An 18,884-nucleotide genomic window follows, 5' to 3' on the forward strand; every position below is an offset into this window, starting at 1 on the left:
TCCTTTAGTTATCAGGCTCCTCTCCTGTGGAACCAGCTCCCAGTTTTAGTCCGTGAGGCAGACACCCTGTCTACTTTTAAGGCTAGGCTTAAAACTTTCCTTTTTGATAAAGCCTATAGTTAGAGTGGCTTAGGTTATCCTGAGCTATCTTCTTTATTTTTTACCTCCGTCTTCTTCCCTCCCAGGTTTAGCCTAAACCGGCTCAGTTATGGTTGAGGTGCAAACACACCCTCCATTTCTGCTACCTGTATGACTCCTTCTCTTTTCCAATGGTTATGGTCAATCTGACAGAGAGAGGTATCCCAATCATTGTGGTTTTTAGTATAACAATGACCATCAGTGGGCTCTAGATGGACACCCTGTTTACTTTTCAGGCTAGGCTTAAAACCTTCCTTTTTGATAAAGCTTATAGTTAGAGTGGCTTAGGTTATCCTGAGCTATCTCTGTAGTTATTCTGCTATAGGCTTAGGTTGCTGGAGGACATAATGACCACTTTCACCCTCTTCGCTACATTCTCACACTACTCTCCAATTTTGCATTATTTGCTGTTATTTCAGCTTTTAACCTTGTTCTCTCTTTTCTCTTCCTAGAAGCTACACCTGGTCTGACTCTGTGTCTACCTGTGACATCTTTCTGGAGAGGGGCATCGTCCAAGCTTCTGCTGGCAACAACTTAATGCTCACCCTCTACCGATGATCCACATAGCCCTGTCTTTTAGTGTTTAACCCTTTCTCTCTCCTAGACATGGCGATTGACTGAGCTTTACTGTGACTAACTCTATGTGCTCTCTTTTAGACTCTATCCTTGAAAACTGGCTCAGAGTTTATCTGTTCTTTCTTTCTAGGTGAAACGACTAAAGGAGCTACATCCATTAACATTTACTTTTCCTTCCCATAGAAAGTACTCCTGGATCAGTGCTTCTTTCTCTTTGTGTTTCTGCTCTGTTCTCTCAAACCCCCGGTCGGTCGTGGCAGATGGCTGCTCACACTGAGCCTGGTTCTGCTGGAGGTTTCTTCCTGTTAAAAGGGAGTTTTTCCTCTCCACTGTCGCTACATGCATGCTCAGTATGAGGGATTGCTGCAAAGTCAACGCCAGTGACTGTCCACTGTCTCTACATGCTCATCCGGGAGTGAATGCTACAAGTCACTGACTGGATGAAATCTGCTGGGTTTCCTGAGACAGAAAAACTTTTTATCCAATTTGAATAATAGCTGAATCTGACTGCACTGTTCAATGGTTAGGATTAATTGGACTGTATGTACCTGACTTTTTGTGAAGTGCCTTGAGACGACGTGTTGTGTAGTGGCGCTATATAAATAAACTTAATTGAATTGAACAACTTTGTAGGTATGTGATGAGGTAGCTCTATACCCGGGAAAAAGAAAACTTATAATAAAGGTAGGTAAAAAAAAGTAATGATTAATTAACTGTTAATCGTTTTTCAATTTCCGATTTACACTGATTCGCAAAGACTGGAAGAAGCACCTAGTGGAGGAAAAGCAGGGAAATGCTGACATCTAGTGGAAAGAGGCCAAATTACATATTCTGTCCTGAGGCTTTTATCTCTATGGTACTCATTGGCTTCTGATCTCCCAACCTTTAAATCTATCCAAAACACCTTCCTCTCCGTCCGTTCATCACGAGAAAACTTTTAATTGTATTATCACTTATTTATTTACTTTAAGCTCAAAGAGCAAAGACTCACTGCACTTGGTTAGGTCTTTTTTTTGTCAGCTAATTTCCATCCGAGAGGTGAGTTAAAAATATCAACAATTGATTACTAAACATATAAAAATATAAGCTTTAACAGCAATCACTAAAAATACAAAACAGTACAACGTCACAAATAAAGCATTCATAAAATATAGATATTATTTGCTCCATACTGACAGGTTTGCTGGCTTAATCCATTTCTTGCTTTTCTTGAAAAGCCTACATGACAAAATCTCTAAAACAAAACAAACCACCTGTTATAAAGTAGTCGGGTTGTGGCATTGCTGGTTTCCCTTTTGAAAGACACGATGGGTCTAAACATATCAGGAATATGTGTTCAAATGAATGTGTAGCCACCACAATGATGGCTAGATAGATGAGAAAAGATAGGTGGAACAGGAGCAGATATTCTGACGGTGGAAGAGTTTAAGTACCTGAGGTCAACCATGCAGAGCAATGTCTGGTGCACAAAAGAGATGAAGAAAAGAAAGGAAAGAATGTCATGTTAGAGGTGATCTGGGACAGAAGGATACCCCAAAGAGAAGCTTTACTAGATGGTGGTAAAAAATGCTGTAATGAATAGTATAGAGTGGGGAGTAGAAAGTGTGCTCCGGGGGCCATTTTGGAACTATCCAATTCCAGGCTGCAGTTCAGCAATGATGTCAAGTTTATCCACCAGCACAGGCAGATGATTTTCACCAACAGATTCAAATCTTACAGCTGAGGCTGTCACAACACAAAGCATTTGTCTTTTTATAGACACACTTTTGCTTTTATTTTGATACGTTAGATATCATGGGAAAAGGACCACAAGCATCCAGCGACTTTTACCTAAAACTTTTAAAATTGAAAACTTTTAATTAAACCTATGTAAATTCAGCAAGTGTTTTTAAAGAAAGAGAGACTCCTCTTGTTACTGAGGACTTTTTGTCTAGTCTAACAAAATTGAATCAATTGACCCAAATAATTAGGAACTGGTGTGCACTTCTTTGAATAAGGCAAACATGTAAGACTATTTGTATTTAGTGTCTACACAGATTGACATATCTCTATTTTACAAATATTAGTCTACCTTTATGTTATTAAAATATTGCATGTGTATATTGTTGAGCAGGTGGGAAAAATCACATTAGAATACTTTTTTCTTTGTGGCCCATGAGTACTTTCAACTTGCAAATTTTGACCTGTGTCACAAAATGTTTTTACAACCCTGGTTTGGAGGAGCCACAACATCTAGGAGGGGCTATAAAAGGAAAATTGAAAACCATCTGTGCAATACAAACAAAAGATGGGGTACACAGTCATGTAAGGTTTAGAACACCACCAAATTTATTTTTTTGATGTGTAAAAATATGATGATTCATTATGGAAAAATGTTGCAAACTGTATTTTACTTTGCAAACTCAATTCTAGTAAAAAGAAAGATGATGAGTAAACATTGTTGGTGGAGGAAGTGCAGACAGATACTGACATCTAGAGGAAAGGGATCGAATTACACAACGATCCTTTCTGAGTCATTTATCTCCATGGTGCTCTTTGGTGTCTTCTCAAGTAATGCTCAAATTACTATAATTATTTTAATGTATTTCTTAATTCTAATGAAATTAATCATTTTTTTTTTTCTTGTAAAGCACTTTAAGATGTGCACGCAAGTTGCCACACAAGTACACATGCCCTGAATTTATGCTATTCCTCTGTGTCAGTTCATTGCAAGAAAACCCATTTTCGTTTTTTCTGTTCAAACAAAAAAAAAACCTTCATGAACAGAAAAGTATTTTGTCAGTCATAAGCTGTTAATGCTTAAACAGTTTGTGTATTCCTTTTTTAAAATGGCTTCCAAAACACCTTTATCTCATATTTATTCTATAATAATACCTCCCTCTCTCTTCTCTGTCCTCAGTGTTCTGGGCATTTTTCTGCTGTTTATAATTGAACTATGTTTTAATTTCAGCCTTACTGTGTTTTATGTTCATATGTACCATAAATCTCTTTACTGCTCCAGTCACAAGTTTTTCTAAAAGGTTCTTCTAAATTCACACCGTCATGTCCGCATAAAGTTTAGTTATGTTTTTCTGCTCTATCTTGGAAATGAATCAATTTATATCTAATGCATTATTTGACCTTGTTTCTGAATGCGCATGTTGGATAGTTACTACTGTACTACGAGAATCTGAATAGATTAAAGCTTTGTCAGAATAGCATCTTCTGTCCAACTTAGTTATTGGAATTGCCAAAGGTTCTGTATAAAAAGCTAAATTAACATGAATTATTTGATTGCCCATAATAAAAACCCAATCTATAAACAATAAAAAAAAAACCTGTTCCCATTTTATTATCTGAAACTCTAGATGCAATGTAAACCGAATCCATTATTTCTGTATGATTGTAGATTATTTATTTATTTATTTTATCTCATCCCCTTCCTCTGTGGAACAAATAAAAGTCAGGGGTTATTAATAGTTTTCATTGCAAGCTCCAGCTGTAATTCACCCATTCCAGTCTGTGTTTTAACTGGCCTCGCAGCACATGCTCGATATCAAATTATGTCTAAATTTGTTTCAATAATATTTAGGAATCAGAAGCTGATCTTATGGGGTCAGTGTTTGTAGTTTTTTAGTGCTGCCTTGTCTGCACCCCCCTCCCTGCCTCTCAAACATTTAAAATGATTAACAATCCTTTTACTTTTCTCTGTTATTTTATCAACATGTGTTTTCCATGTGAGCTGCTTACTGAACAACATTCCAAAATATTTGAAAAAGCTAACTCTTTCTGCAGTTTCTGTATAATTTAAAGCTTAATTGATTGCTCAGACTTCTTTCTGTTTGTGGAGGGAATAAACTGCAGGTTTCTTTAGATATGCTATCAGAACACAGTAAAAAATGAGAAAAATAGATATTTTTCTCAAATCATTGTTTCAATTTGTCGTAATCCCCAGCATGTTTTTTGCATTTTGCCTGTCCAGATCTCCCATAGAATTCTGTCTGGCAGAATGGTTCTCACTTAGTGGCAGGTCTGCAACCAGAAGAGGGCCTCTAATTTGGACCAAGAAGAACCAGAACTTCAACAGATGAAGAACCAGAGTGAATTCAAAAATAGGAAACGGGGTGTGACCACAACCTCCACAGATCAGGTGGACTCCTTATCACCGTAGAGAAAGAGCATCTTGAACAGCAACAGTGGACTTATGCCTTTTCAGTAAATCCTACTTACAAGGAACGAGACCACATGGAACTACAACCAAACAGGGTCTAGCTCAGAAGTAAAAAGACAATGGACAAGAGCGATAAAGTGTCTTTTATGGTTTGTGTCAAAGTTTTTATTAGTAAGAACATATGGTAATTCAGACAGGAAAGAGGCCTTTTCCTGTATGACATGTTTCGGTTGAAGTTAACTGTTCATATACGGCCTCTCACAGGTGACAGGCCTTTCTTGTGTAAGTGAACTTATTTAAACTCACACCGGTGAGAAGCCATTCCCATGTTCGACTTGTGCAAAAATGGTTAATTGAAGGAAAAAATGTATCTTGGAACATGAAATTTCATATTGGTAAGACAGACATGTCAAGCTCAAAAGCCTGCAGGCCACATCCGGCCTGTGCAACAATTTCCTATGTCTAATAACTTAAACCAATAACACTACATATCCCAATATGCACCACAAAGGCCATTCTTGGTTGAAGACAAAGGTGCACAAACTTGCAGCAAAGAACGATAAAATAAGTCAGCCATGCTGTACAATGAGTTCACACTTTGCTTTGGTGTTTTTAAATCATAAAGAATAATTAACAGCTGTTCTGAAAGCAATTGGCTACTAATGTACAGACATCCAGGTGGAAGTATGACATGTGTGTCCTACATTATTTTCCCACATCTACAAGTCCTCCTTCAAGCTGTTCTGGACGTACAGACCAGGGTGAGTAACTGCTCTCTGTAATGAAGATGGAAAAAAAGCCCACAGTGTTGTGCACCTTCACTGCTCAAAATTCAACACCAAACATTGACTTACAACAAAGAAACCATCCCCCTCAGACAAAATGGCATAAAGGAAAAACAAAATTTTTATCCAGATTTTGGTGTCACTGTTTGATCTTTTTTTATTTGTTTGTTTTGGCATTTGCCCTGAAACAAAAAAAAACTGTAAAGTGCTTGAGTGTATTTTTATAGAACAAATATACTGGGTCATTAGCCCTTGGTTAAATCAAAGCATATTACCATGTTTGAATGGCCTAGTCAAAGACCACACTTAAATATAATTGAGGATCAGTGGCAGGACTTCAGAATTGCTGTTTAGAGGCTTTCCGTCCAACCTAAGCCTGAACTATGTTGCAGAAAAGACATTCGAGTCTCTGCAAATAAAAATACAGAATTTAAAGTAAACAGAAAATATGACCATGAGAGGAGGAGATGACTGGGATGTTTGACCAGTGAAAAATGTTTGGCATCATCGCACCTCGTGGCTCCACCGTTAGTTCAGGCTTCATTCAACCTTCCTTGGTTACAGCGCTGGTGCAGCGGTATAGAGTGCGCAGCCCCTGTACAGAGAGGCTTCGGCCCTCGATCCAGTTGTCCCCTGGTTTGAGCCACAGTGACCTGTGCTGCAAGTGTTCCCCCTCTCTTCACACCATTTTCTATCTGCTTACTTTCAAGAAAAAATTACAATAAAGGCAACAAGGGCGGCAAAACAAATGTTAAAAGAAAATAAATGTCCTACCTCCCTACCATTGGGAGTAAATTTCCACCCACTTTTGTCTGATTTAACTTTGGTTCATGCATTACCCCAGAATACAACCTTAGCTCCTGAAAAGGTTATTTTAGTGAAAAAGCTGGAAGTGACACCAAAAGACTTGCAGGTGTAATTGCAGTATAAGATGTTTTCAACTACGTTTTGACTCAAAACCTGTTTGTTCTTATTTGTCCAGCAATGTGAAAACGTAGGTCCTACTTATCATCTCAATCCCAATTAAATGTATCGAAGTAAGGCTGTAACATGTCAAAGTAAAAAAGGGTAAGGAAATACTGAAACTTTCGCAAACACCGTACGTTGTTTCGCATATCTTATCCATGCCATCAGACCCAAAGGCTCCGCAAAGTAACAAAGTGTGTTGCATGAAGATGGGGGCACTATGTGTGTGTGTGTGTGTGTGTGTGTGTGTGTGTGTGTGTGTGTGTGTGTGTGTGTGTGTGTGTGATGAGGGGCTCAAACTCCCACCACAGTCTATGGAACCTGATACTTCATGACTCCTCATCACAAGAATGTGAGTTTCCTTCTCTTGGAGCATCTGGCTTTTTGCCCGGCCACATCTCCATCTTTGTGTGTGTGCTTGAGAGTATTAGTTGTTACAATTTGCCCCCCTTTAATGAGTGGCCCCTTTTCTGCACAGTGAGACATTCTTCCTATGATGGTTGCGATGTCACATTCGGGCTCTAAAAAGCAACAGGGAGGGAAAAAAAACCAATGTGAGATCGATACTTAAAAAATAATCCAAATGTGTTTTTATCATAAAAAAATATTCACTAGTTACATTAATACATTAATTCCATTAACTCATCACTTTTTGGATTATAAACTAAAGCTACATTGGTTTCTCATATGTCTGCCACATGCAACTGAAAGCACCTGTGATGACATCAAACCACACTGGTTGGGTTTTGGGTAGTGAAACACTGATGTTCATGTAATGTAAAAGCCTGATCACATGCATACCCTTATATTCATATTATTTTAGGGCAACAACACCACAGTTGGGCTCCATGGTGGTGCAGTTGGTAGCACTGTTGCCTTGCAGCAAGAAGGTCCTGGGTTCAATTCCCAGGAGTTTTCAGGAGTTCAATTCTGCATGGAGTTTGCATGTTCTCCCTGTGCATGCGTGGGTTCTCACCGGGTACTCTGGCTTCCTCCCACAGACCAAAGACATGCCTATTAGGTTAATTGGTCTCTCAAAATTCCCCTTAGGTGTATGAATGAATGAGTGTGTGCGTGGTTGTTTGTGTGTTGCCCTGTGATGGACTGGCAACCTGTCCAGGATGTACCCAGCCTCTCACCCATAGACTGCTGGAGATAGGCACCAGCTCCCCCGCGACCCACTATGGAATAAGCGGTAGAAAATGACTGACTGACTGACACCACAGTTGTGAACAAAGGTGGCAGTAGTGGGTTTTACCCTTACTCGTAGCAGCTCCACTTTATGCTGTTGTTACCGTTTCAATGGGCCTTTCCCCTCAGCTGTGATTCACAATCAAACCCCCATGAAAGTAAAGTTCCATGTATTCATTTTGTTTTTAAACAGTTCGTACAGCCATCTGGGGCAGTTCCTTACAAGGACTACAGGTCCTTCTCAAAACATTAGCATATTGTGATAAAGTTCATTATTTTCCATAATGTCTTGATGAAAATTTAACATTCATATATTTTAGATTCATTGCACACTAACTGAAATATTTCCGGTCTTTTATTGTCTTAATACGGATTATTTTGGCATACAGCTCATGAAAACCCAAAATTCCTATCTCACAAAATTAGCATAACATTAAAAGGGTCTCTAAACGAGCTATGAACCTAATCATCTGAATCAACGAGTTAACTCTAAACACCTGCAAAAGATTCCTGGGGCCTTTAAAACTCCCAGCCTGGTCCATCACTCAAAACCCTAATCATGGGTAAGACTGCCGACCTGACTGCTGTCCAGAAGGCCACTATTGACACCCTCAAGCAAGAGGGTAAGACACAGAAAGAAATTTCTGAACGAATAGTCTGTTCCCAGAGTGCTGAATCAAGGCACCTCAGTGGGAAGTCTGTGGGAAGGAAAAAGTGTGGCAGAAAACGCTGCACAACGAGAAGAGGTGACCGGACCCTGAGGAAGATTGTGGAGAAGGGCCGATTCCAGACCTTGGCGGACCTGCGGAAGCAGTGGACTGAGTCTGGAGTAGAAACATCCAGAGCCACCGTGCACAGGCGTGTGCAGGAAATTGGCTACAGGTGCCGCATTTCCCAGGTCAAGCCACTTTTGAACCAGAAACAGCGGCAGAAGCGCCTGACCTGGGCTACAGAGAAGCAGCACTGGACTGTTGCTCAGTGGTCCAAAGTACTTTTTTCGGATGAAAGCAAATTCTGCATGTCATTCGGAAATCAAGGTGCCAGAGTCTGGAGGAAGACTGGGGAGAAGGAAATGCCAAAATGCCCCAAGTCCAGTGTCAAGTACCCACAGTCAGTGATGGTCTGGGGTGCCGTGTCAGCTGCTGGTGTTGGTCCACTGTGTTTTATCAAGGGCAGGGTCAATGCAGCTAGCTATCAGGAGATTTTGGAGCACTTCATGCTTCCATCTGCTGAAAAGCTTTGGAGATGAAGATTTCATTTTTCAGCACGACCTGGCACCTGCTCACAGTGCCAAAACCACTGGTAAATGGTTTACTGACCATGGTATCACTGTGCTCAATTGGCCTGCCAACTCTCCTGACCTGAACCCCATAGAGAATCTGTGGGATATTGTGAAGAGAACGTTGAGAGACTCAAGACCCAACACTCTGGATGAGCTAAAGGCCGCTATCGAAGCATCCTGGGCCTCCATAAGACCTCAGCAGTGCCACAGGCTGATTGCCTCCATGCCACGCCGCATTGAAGCAGTCATTTCTGCAAAAGGATTCCCGACCAAGTATTGAGTGCATAACTGTACACGATTATTTGAAGGTTGACGTTTTTTGTATTAAAAACACTTTTCTTTTATTGGTCGGATGAAATATGCTAATTTTGTGAGATAGGAATTTTGGGTTTTCATGAGCTGTATGCCACAATCATCCGTATTAAGACAATAAAAGACATGAAATATTTCAGTTAGTGTGCAATGAATCTAAAATATATGAATATTAAATTTTCATCATTACATTATAGAAAATAATGAACTTTATCACAACATGCTAATTTTTTGAGAAGGACCTGTATATGGCACACCACCCATGGTGATGAGGCCAGGGGAGATGCAGGAGCACTCAAAAAGGTTGCGCCAGAAACAATCTTCTATTGTCTATTGGAAGTCAGCTTCTGGCTAACAACCTTTGAAATGTGTTCTTGACTAAATTTAATCAGCTCAAGATTTAAAAAAAAAAACTTAATTGGATCATTCTATGCTGAAAAGCTTTTTTTAAACACAATTTAAGATTTAATAAATGTTTATCCTCTTTGTGATCAAAAATCACATTCACAGCTTTTTTAGACATTAGAACTATTGTAGATTGACACAAGGTTATTAGACTAATTTATTCTATACTCACACATAAGACCTAATGTAGAACAGATCATTGTTGTTAGGTCTGAACAGATGTGGTTGTGTGTGAAATGCTGGATCTTTGTTGTGGGAAGGATTTATTTAAGCTGCCGTTCATTCATGAAGCTTCGCTGACATCCAAAACATCTGCTGCTCCATTGTATCCACTAATGGTATACTAATTTTGACTTATCTGAGAAAATATAACTTATTCTTCTTCTGGGAATTTTTGCCACCCAAACACCAACATGGTAACAACCAAATGATTCATCTGAACTTAAAAATAGTCAAATAATAGGCAGGTAAAGACAAGGCTGGTTATATTTCTCTTTTCTGCAACCAAGTGAAACGTTTGTACCAAAACAAACACGTGGAATATGGAAACACATACAAGTACAAGGATGAAATCTCCCTTGAAATAAGTGTTTTTTCTGTGTTTATGGTAACAGGTTCACTAGGTTCCTATTCAGATTACTATTCAAGGATTTGAATTTCAAGATTCAAATGATGAAATATGGTCAAAAATGTTGGCTGCCAGACATGTAGAATTAAGAGATCAGCTCAATAGAAACAGTCTGACAACATGAAGTAGGCTAAAAGATCAAGAAAGCGACACATCTGGCCCCAAGCTGAAGAAATCAAGAAACAGATGAGAAACATCTATCAGTCTAAAAAGGGCTTCAAAGCCTTTTCTGAGGCTTTTGGTTAACCGCAGTAAGAGCCATTATTCACAAATGGAGAAAACATGGAACCTCTGTTAATATCAATGTTCATGATTCAACAATAAAGAGGAGACTTGACAAGAACGGCCTCCATGGCAGCGTTCCAAGGTCAAAACCAACATTGATCAAAAAGAATATTACGGTTTGTCTGAAATTACTCAAAATACATTTTATAAACTACAACTCTCATTCACCCAAACTTGCATGTGGTCATCCACCAAAATATGCAGATTGTTTATTTGGATACCTTGCCCAGGGGCACATCAACATAAGGTGGTGTAGGAAACTACAATTGAACTACCAGCCATTTGACTCGAAGAAAAATATTCTTCCCAAGACCAAAGCCGTGCATTTTATTACATAAAACTAACACAGCAGTTCAGAAAAACACCATTATACCCACAGTCAAGCATGGCGGTGGTGGTGTGACATTCTGGGGCTGCTGTGCTGCTCCAAGACCTGAACGACTTTTCATAACGGATGGAACCATTAACTCTGCTTTCTATCAGAAAACTCTGAAGGAGAATGTCCTAACTCCTGTTCACGACTTTAATCTAAAGCAAACTTGGGTTATGCAGCTGGACAATGATCCAAATGCACATGAGCATTTGGATAGCTGAAAAAAAGAAAAAAGGATGAGTACAATTTTCTCCACAGTGATGAATGCCGCTCTTTACCAATTATTGTGAACACTTGATGGTAGTTGTGGCAGCAAAGGGCCCCAAAGCTGGTTATTAGGTTGAGGAGCTAATACTTTCAACATATGGCTCGGTTGGTTTGGATTGATTATTTATCCTGTAATAAATGAAATAATCTTTTGAAAACTGCATTTTGTACTTACTAACCTGATTTTTGTGTGATGTTAACATGTGAAATGTTTGATTATCTGAAGCATTTAAGTGTGACAAAAGAAGTCAAATCACTCAGGAAAGAAAACAATACTACAGTACTGGTAATTATTTTAAAAGTAGAACTGACTATTGGATTTCAGCTGTAGTTTACGTGCTTCGGATCTGATTCAAAAACTTTACTGAATCCTTTTCCCTGTCTTTTCAAAAACCCAACAGACCCAAATATGTCATGTTTATGTATAATATTAGTCCATGTCCTGTGTGAGTGAGTTTCAGAGAGTTGGAGAAAGCAGCAGGTATAATTAAAAACAAAGGCCTTCTTGTTCACAGCAGTAATTCATCCTCATTATGTTCGTCATTTGTTTACACTGTTAACCCGCTCATTTCCTCCATCCCTCACTGTGATGACATGTTCATTTAGTTCACAATCTGTAATCAGTGTTTATACCCTTTCTGCCCTTCACTCATGGCATGAGATGCAGCTTTAACCTGCTGCTGTAAATTAGCCTCTGACAGATGGAGCTGGTTAATTTATACAGATCCAACCCTTAAGATAAACCTTTTTTCAATATCCCATTGAGGAGGGTGAAGATGTTAGTGGACTTAATCTTGGGAAGCAGGATGGATGAAGTGAGTTTGATGGTGATGATTAAACGCAGGGAAGGAGCATGCGAAGACCAGCCTGAGGGGTTAACAGTGATGTGAGCTCTTGGGTTAGAAAGAGACAGTCCTGAAACATTTTAGACAGAAAGACAGAAAAAATATGGGCAGAGGGAAGAGAGAGATCAAGTGAATGCCAAAGAGAGAGGAGAGAAGAAAGAGGAAGAGAGAGCAGAAGACAGAAAGTAATTGGTGATATGATGGCTTCCAGCTGCATGGCACATGGCCAAACCAAGTTTTCATGCTGTGCACTTACACGTATGGTCACACTGCTGCACGAAAATACAATCTTTGCCTTGTCTCTGAGCTAAAATATTATTGTTTGTTTTAATCTATCTTGTAATATAAAAATTGTAAGGGTCAGAAATTACAGGTCCTCCCATGTTTTTGGCTGAAAATGTTTAACGTGAATATAATGTGTTTTTATGTCACACGCAGGAGACAGAAATGAAAGTTTTTCACTGGATACATTTCTCCACCAGAACATTTTTTGCTAATACAAAATCAACCTGTAGGATGCAGATGAATCACAGAGGCCCAGAGTAACGCTCCCTGTATCCATGCATGGCCTTTTGTAGGTGTTTTGAGCGACATCCAGAAAGAAAGCCCACATTTAAAACAATGATGATCGATCATTGTTGATCGATGATGGTGGCACAGGTGGTAGCACTTTTGCCTTGCACTTGGAAGGTCCTTGGTTCGAGTCCTGGCCAGAGGTCTTCTGCATGGAGTTTGGGTGTTCTCCCTGTGCATGTCAGGGTTCTCTCTGGGTACTGTGGCTTCCTCCCACAGTCCAAAAACATGACTCTCAGGTTAATTGGTGTCTCTAAATTGCCCTTAGGTGTGAATGAGTGTGGGCATGGTTGTTTGTCCTGTGTGTCTCTGTGTTGCCCTGCGATGGATTGGCGACCTGTCCAGGGTGTACCTTGCCTATAGATTGCTGGAGATAGACACCAGCTCCCCCGTGACCCACTATGGAAGAAGTAGGTATTGAAAATGGATGGATGTATAATATACATTGATATATATATTTATTGGAATGCATAATCGTGGAATCTGAACTGGTTTTCCTAGTGGGTTAAAAATGTATCCTCTATGAAATGTTACAAGAGATGTTTGAAAGAGTATGCAACTGTCGTGATGAAAGGCATTTTTATGAAATACTTGTTTATGCTGTGTTTTACTGGTCTATAAAAGAACACACAGGCACATCTCAATAAATCAGAATGTTATTAAAAGGTTAATTTATTTCAGTAACTTGATTCACAAAGTGAAACACATTTTAGAGATTAATTACCCACAGACTGATGTTTTCAAGCCTTTATTTCTGTTAACATAATTTTCGACTTACAGCTAATGAAAACACAACATTTAAGATAAGAATATTACATCAGAACAATGAACAAACATTTTTAATACAAAAATGGTAGCTTAATGAAAATTATGTTTAATACCTGCCTAAAGGATGTTATTTTTCAAAAGGTATTTTTAATCTGACAATAATCTTCATTGGAACCTGTATTCTAATTTACTGAGATGAACATGTAATAATTGTTAGTGCCATGAATGCAAATTCTGCACTTCAACAAAGTATTTGGGTAATGAATAGACTTTTGCTCCCACCGATCACACGTCTTGTGTATTTTTTGTGCCTCAGACACTAAAGCACATTAAGAGTGGTGGGACACTGTGATGAAGGATGAGAAAGAAAAGAATAAAAAAAAGTTGGTTTAAATTTGGTTTGCTCATCATCGACAGGGTTATTTCAACATTCAGCAATCGCATCAAAATTCTATGTTTATCTGATATTGTGGAGCCCTAGCACAGTAGATCAGTGGCAGTTCTTGACCAAATTGCACCCTAAGCAAGTTCCTCCACCATCTTCTCCACACACACACACACACACACACACACACACACACACAGCTATTTGTAAAGGTGTAATATTTTTTTTAATTTCCTGGTTTAGCATTGCCAAATGCCCAACAACCTCACCCAATCTAGTATTGTTTGATTGACAGCAAACATAACCTGATCTCTATTTTTTGTTTTTTTTTGTTTTGTTTGTTTTTTTACAATTTACAGAGCCGCCAACTCTACAACTACTGCACATGCACAAAAGCAATAGAAAACTTATTCAGGGTGTATCTGACAGATAAAAAATGATTTTTTTTAATGTGGGGCTCATGCTTCCCCTGTTCTAATGCCGCCCTGGGCAACCGCCCACATGGCTAATATTAAACGGCCACTGCCGTGGATGTAAAAATATACGCACCCCCGTAAAAATGCCAAATTGTCATTGAAAAAAACAAAACACAACAAATTTGGCAGGTTAAAATTGACAGTTATCCTGCTCAAGTCAACAAAGAAATCTGTTGGAAGAATATGGAAATTTGTCTTTAGAAGTTTACAGCAGGAGACGTCAACTACTGGTGACAAAATCTCCATGACAGCCGCCCATATGGGCAGATGTGAGCGGCGGCTTGTATGAGATGCATGTTTGAGTGTAAGGCAAAACCTGACATCTGTTTGGGAGACAATAAATTAACAAGTTTGTCTGCAACCGAGGAGTGTCTCTCAAAACTAATTGCTCATGCACACATATACACACATAGCTGGGTGGCAAAAAAGATTTATAAAAATATAACCACACAGTAATTAGACAAGCTGTCATAAATGTGACAGAGAGGAGTTAAGCATTACAATTGGTTTAATGCAAGGAAAAGTTCTACAAAATAAATTTTGAAAGTTTCCAAGCAGTTCTGGTAGTGTTAAATCATTTGATCAAAGCATGGAGATACAGGGGCTGCCAAAAAGCAGCTAATATGAACTTACTGCATCTTTTATGACTCAGAACATCAAACTGCTGAGCAGTTCTAATTTAACAGACATGAAAACACACTCCCATGAAAAGGACGTTATTTATTTATTTATAAAACAGATGTTTCAAACAGTGACTCATAAATGGGATCTAACCCAACTTATCTTCATATTACTGTGACTGTGCTGAATTCTGCTTTAACAATCTAGTTAAGAAGACAAAACAAAAATAAAATGTAATTCAAAAATTTGCAAACCATTAGCTGAATGGATCAGGCAGGCCTGTTAACCTGATGTTGACAGGTCTGCCTGGACACGTGTTTTTAATGTTTTATTTTCCCACTCTTCCATAAAGATCAAATATGTGGAGTGCACAACAAATACTTGTCCTGTCCACAGATTGTCCCAGCAGAAATGTCGATCTCTGGAGCTCCTCCATTCCTCAAGTTATGATGCTACACTACCTGCTTCTCTGATTATTATTCTCCTTGCCCAATCAGTAGGTTTAGACAGACATCCATGTCTTGAGAAGTCTGCAGTTGTGCCATCACCCCAATTTCAAATGATGAACTGAAAAGTGTTCTGGGAGATGTTCAATGTCTGGAATGTTGTTTTACCACCTAATCCTGTTTGAAAACTTCTCCACAACTTTCTTCCCGACCTGTCTGACATGGTTGAGTTGGGAAATATGCATGGTAATGATCTGGGCATTCTGACTGTTAGGTGTTCATCAAAGAGACTGCCAGGGGAAAGAAACTGTCTCTGTAGTGCTGACCTGATGGTGAAAGTCTAAACAGTTTGTATCCAGGATGTGTGGGGTCTGCAGAGATGTTGGCAGTCCTTTCCCTGACCCTAGACCTGTACAAGTCCTGCATGGAGGTGTCATAGTGTGGGGTTGAGAAGGAACAAAGCGACAGCAGGATGTTGGCAGGTGCATGGTAGATGGATAAATTTAATAAAATAAAGGTCCTGTTCATAATTTTTATGGACAGGATTTCTAGGCGCAGCCAAGGGCTGGAGGGGGTCTGGTTTGGGGACCAGTGGATTTCGTCTCTTCTTTTTGCAGATGATGTGGTCCTGCTGGCCCCCTCTAGTCAAGACCTACAGCATGCGCTGGGGCGGTACGCAGCCGAGTGTGAAGCGGCTGGGATGAAGATCAGCTCCTCCAAGTCCAAGGTCATGGTTCTCAACCGGAAAAGGGTGGCTTGTCCTCTTCAGGTTGGAGGGGAGTTCCTGCCTCAAGTGGAGGAGTTCAAGTATCTCGGGGTCTTGTTCACGAGTGGGGTAAAAATGGACAGATGAATCGGTGCGGCTGCCGCAGTAATGGGGGCACTGGGCTGGTCCGTTGTGGTGAAGAGAGAGCTGAGCCGAAAAGCGAAGCTCTCGATTTACCGCTCGGTCTACGTTCCTACCCTCACTTATGGCCATGAACTTTGGGTCATGACCAAAAGAATGAGATCCTGGACACAAGCGGCTGAAGTGAGCTTCCTCCGTAGGGTGACCGGGCACTCCCTTAGAGATAGGGTGAGGAGCTCGGCCATCCGGGAGGGGCTTGGAGTAGAGCCGCTGCTCCTCCACATCGAGAAGAGCCAGTTGTGGTGGCATCTATATCAGATGCCTCCTGGACGCCTTCCTCGGGAGGTGTTCCAAGTACATCCCACCGGGAGGAGGCCCAGGGGACGGCCCAGAACACACTCTCTCGGCAGGCCTGGGAACGCCTTGGACTCCCCCCGGAGGAGTTGGAGGAGGTGTCTGGGATAAAGCGGATAAAGACCCCAGATCAAGCGGAAGACGACGAGTACGAGTACGAGTAAAGACAAAATTTACTGGACACAAAGGAAAACTCAACCAGGGAACCAGGGATAAACAGAAGCATCAACAGACGACTTGACCATGAGGAACAGAAAACACGGGCTTAAATACAACAAAACTCTGGTGAGTGCAATCAACCAAACACAAAACAGGTGCAGATTGTGACAGGAGGGATGGTCAGCCCTTTGTCAGTGTACAGCACTTTGTTTTATAGTGCTGTTTTTAAAGTACTTTGTAAATAAAGTTGTATTGATAATCCTCTCTGCATGCCTAATTGTTCATTGTAGTTTGAAGCTGTCTTGTTTTGTGTAATTTGTGAATATAGGACGGACAGTGTCTGTGTCTGCCAATAACGGCAGTGTACAGGATGACCAGCAGCTCCTGTGGAAGGTTGGATTTCTTGAGTAGCTACAGGAAGTGTGTGAGGATTACTTCAGGTTCCAAGAAAGGGAAGTGATCCACAGCAGACACAGTGTTGTTGAAGATGGTGAGGGTATTCAGTGTGGGGGGAAGTCCACTGTCATCTCCACTGTTTTGAGTGGGTTCAGCTCGAGATGAGTCTGAGCACACCAGTGGAGCAGCTGACCCACCTCCTTTCTGTATGCAGGCTCATCACTGTCCTGGATCAGACCAACCACAGTGGGGTCATCTGCAAACTTCAGGAGTTTCACAGACAGGTCTACTGAGGTGCAGTCATTGGTGCACAGAGAGAAGAAGAGTGGTTAGAGAACACTCCCCTAGGGAGCTACAAAGATCTCAGTAAAGCTGGAGTCGATGACAAATTGAGATGAAATGTCAAGAGAGGACCGTCTGATGTTTAGAAGTTCCTTTCTAGTGAAAGTGACTACAGAATAGTGGAAGAGCAGAGTAAACACACAGAAACACACAAATTACAAGAGAGTGAAGTACCAAGGCTGCATCATGGAATCATGTTCTCCAACAAACCTAAGGCTTTCACAAAACTGTTGAATTTAATCTGAGATTAAATTGTATTGGTGAACTCTGTTTGCTAATTAGCTGACTTCTGAAAGCAAGTCCACTGCATTTTATTCAGGGGTATTAGTTTAAAGAGAGTTTAATACAAATGTTTATCACAATTTCAGGATTTTTATTTTTTAAACTTTGAAAGGCATGATTAATTTTCCTTCATCTTTGCAATTATGTGCTAATACGCGTTGCTCCATGAAAAACCTTCTAAAAAGAATACATTTAAACTTGTAATTGTACTGTAACAAGATGTGGTAGAGTTCAATGGTTATGAATACTTTAGCAAGCAACCATTGCTTGGCTGAAACGTAAACTTTATTAGCACATTTCAGAGATAACTTTCATCTCCATCTCTGAAGAGAACCTTCCTGATAGATATTTAGCCAGCACCTTGTTTTACACCACAGGTTAGAGCAGGAATGTTCAGCCACAATGTGGCTCTCAAACAGGGCTTTAAATGGCTAATCCTCGTCTTCATGCTGTAAAACTGCCTTCTGTTTGACATTCTCTCAGCTTCTTCCTCTTTCTTCTACCAGTCCAGCGTGCTCAGAGGCGTTCTCCCCTAAGTCAAACACTTGGCAGCTTCAGTGCTTTAATTCCCTCTTATTAAAAACTAAATTTCCTTCTTATGGCTCATCTGGTTTGTCCATGTGGCTGTGACTTTGAATGCCATTGGAGTCTGAGATTAAGCCAAAGCCTTGTTTGGATCAGAGGCTGCAAACAGCGGGTTTGTGTCTCTGTTGTACTGACCGAAGCCCGGCACTGCATTCAGAAGGCATTAGGACAGGGATCTTCGCAAACATGAAAATCAAAATGATTATAATTGACATTTATTACTCCAGATCCATTCAAAATAAACTAAACTCCTCTTCATCTTTAAGCTGCTTGGGTTGCCTCTTGTCAAAATTATCTTACCGTGCAGCATGCAGGGTGCACCCACACGAGGAGTTTGGACCATATAATGACATTTAGCCCGTCAGACATCAACTGGAAGTGGCTGTATCATTTCTCATGGTGTTTATTCTCTCAGTAGGAGACGGGCCACATCCCAGACTGTGGCAC

This window comes from Girardinichthys multiradiatus, chromosome 12 (assembly GCF_021462225.1).
Source record: "Girardinichthys multiradiatus isolate DD_20200921_A chromosome 12, DD_fGirMul_XY1, whole genome shotgun sequence".
Classification (NCBI taxonomy): Eukaryota; Metazoa; Chordata; class Actinopteri; order Cyprinodontiformes; family Goodeidae; genus Girardinichthys; species Girardinichthys multiradiatus.